This window comes from Sceloporus occidentalis, unplaced genomic scaffold (genome assembly GCF_023333645.1).
Source record: "Sceloporus occidentalis isolate IW3139 unplaced genomic scaffold, rSceOcc1.0.p SCAF_2, whole genome shotgun sequence".
NCBI classification, from domain to species: Eukaryota; Metazoa; Chordata; class Lepidosauria; order Squamata; family Phrynosomatidae; genus Sceloporus; species Sceloporus occidentalis.
In genome coordinates, this window is record NW_028316982.1 from 73,137,592 (window position 1) to 73,140,648 (window position 3,057).

The following is a 3,057-nucleotide window of genomic DNA, read 5'->3' on the forward strand; positions in this document are numbered from 1 at the left end:
CTAAGGTGAACCTATCATGAGATTTTCTTGCCAAGATTTGTTCAGGTAAGGTTTGCCATTGCCTTCCACTGAAGCTGAGAGCATGTGACTTTCCCAAGGTTACCCAGTGGGTTCTATGGCTGAGCAGGACTTACTATGGGGAGTTGGAACCTTTAAAACTGGAAACCCATTCATTGTAAGGGAGAAAGCTGGGGTGTATATTCTGGGATAAAGCTGGGGTATACATAAAATAAATAGATAGATAAATAAATGGTTTAAGGCACCTGTATAACCTTAATATCTCCTCAGTCTTTCCACCAGCAATATCACATCAATTGGTGGGTCTTCAGTTTTATGTGCAGTTACCTGGAATCACAGAATTATAGAATCATAGAGTTGGAAGAGACCACAAGGGTCATCCAGTCCAACCCCCTGCCATGCAGAAAATCTCAATCAAAGCATCCCCGACAGATGGCCATTCAGCCTCTGTTTAAAGACCTCTAAGGAATGAGACTCCACTACACTCTGGGGGAGTGTGTTCCACTGTCGAACAGCTCTTACTGTCAAGAAGTTCCTCCTAATAAATTGATTTTATATTAGTAAGCCAGATAGTAGAGACTTAGGCGGGTTACACACCGCCATTTAGTACGCGCTCCATGCGTCCTAGGGTTAGGAAGGGGCGTGCTAGGGTTAGGAAGGTTCTCACCTTCCTAACTGCCCCTCTCCCTAGGACGCGCACAGCATCCAGACGTGGCGCGGCAGTCTGGCCGTTGCGGCTTCTCGGCGCAGCGAATGGAGCTGGCGCCAGACCGCCCGCTTTTGGGCGGTCTGTAACGCGCCTTAGTTTGGAATAGACACATATAGGATATGGCTATAAAAGTATTTAAATTGGCATTAAGGTGGATGCTATTAGAACCATTTCTGGAGAAGACAAACAGTGCCTAATGTGGGACACGCTTATGCTCCAGCCCCAATGAAATGACGGATACACCTAACCATGGTTCTATTGATTTCAAAGGGACCAAAAGGCAACTAACTTAAGATGCATCCTTTAGGCAACTCAAATAAGCAAAACAAAGCACTAATGTTGATTAATTATACTTACCATGTATATTTAAATTTATTATAGATTAACGTAATTTGGATTGCTGTCTTTCTCCTCCTTGGCACAGTGGAAGGTGAGGAAATGTTTTATACTTTGTAATTCCAGAGCATACCTTCATTTTTAATCAACATATAAGTATAGCTAGTAAGTACAGTAAGCTAATAAGCAATTAAGTACAACTAGTGCAATTCCATAATCATATAATATATATATTAGAAGTCATTAATGCATTTGTATTCACACATATTTCTTTTTAATGCTAGTGATCCAGCCTTCTCTGGAAATGTTTTGTCACCTTCTAGCTTTGGTGAATGGAATAATTTATCATTTTTATTTTTAACCACAAATATTCTTCTAGACTTCAGTTTGGGGCTGCCATCTTTCTCTGCAATGTTCTTAAGTATTCAAGGATTCTTTACTCCATTTTGATTTGACATTTTGATGTTTCAGACTTTCCCTATAACTATTGGAATACCTATAGACATGCCATGTGGCAAATTTTCTTTGTCTAGTTTGTGTGGGAAAAGATATAATCAAAATGGGTTGGGTTTAATAAATAATAATAATAATAATAATAATAATAATTTTATTTATATTGCCCCGCCTCTCCCCACGGATCAAGGCGGGGTTAAAACTCAGTAAAACATTCAATACAATCAATAAAATACAACAGTTCAATAAAACAGTTCAGTAAAACAGTTTGATAAATACATCATGTCAGTGGTAATGATGTCACTTAGAGATGGCTTGTCGTTCCGCAGCGGTTTTTACAGAGAATCATCCTCGAGGATTGATGGTGAATATCCTAAACAAGTTCAGATGGATAGGCCTGCCGGAAGAGCTCTGTCTTGAGTGCCTTCTTGAAAGCATTCAAGGTAGTAATGAGATGGATCTCTTCCGGCAGGCCGTTCCACAGTTTAGGGGCTGCGGCAGTGAAAGTTCTTTGGAAGTCATGGTGAGTCTAGTTGTTTGTATTTCCAATAAATTCTTCCCAGATATTCTGAGAGTGTGGGGCAGATTGTGTAGGGAGAGGCATTCCCACAAGTAACTCGGGCCCAAGCCATTTAGATCAATGATTATTACAAGGCATTGGAAATCTTTAACTATTTCAATTTCATCATTGTCTACATTGAATTTATGTAATTCCTCTGTAGCTATTATTTTTGTTTTCTTAATGGTCAACAGTTAGCTTGTTTTAGCACTTTCTTGCTTGACTTTCCTTAGTAATTGTTCTGAGTCTTTGTTGTTTTCTGTGGCAGTATGGTATCATCTGCCTATCCACAACATGTAGAATTTGGCTTCTGAAGCTACTGGACCCACTTTCCCAACCCTACACATTTAGATATCTTCATAGAACTAGCATGTGCACATGTGCAGTACTGTACCCACATATTTGAGAGTGAGCACCACTGAACTCAATGGAATTTATGTCTTAGTAGATGCAGTACTTAAATGATTATGCTATAAAATACAGTGGACATTCACTAGTAAAAGTGACCCATGTGGGCCCTTGGTATCTACTGGAATTTGGTTCCAGGACCCTCTGTGTATGCCAAAACTGTGGATGCTCAAGTCCCATTATATACAATGGCATAGTAAAATGGTGTCCTGTATATAAAAAAGAGCAAAATCAAAATTTACTTTTTGGAATTTATTTTGGGGAAAATATTTTCAAGCTGTAGATGATGGAATTTGTGGATAAGAAGAGCTGATTTCACTCTGATTTGAGCTGTGCACAGAATGATCTGTGAGCACCCATCCAAACAGAGAAAGGCTTCTGGGAACATTGTAAATGAAAACTTACATTTTTCACGTATGATTGTAGCTTGAAATAATACTCACTGGTTGAAATGCAATTAACAGTTTGCCTTGTGTACCTTCTAGCCAATGAAGTCTGCTATGAAAACCTTGGCTGCTTCTCGGATAAACCCCCTTGGTCAGGAATACCTGGGAGACAACTGTTTGGCTTACCT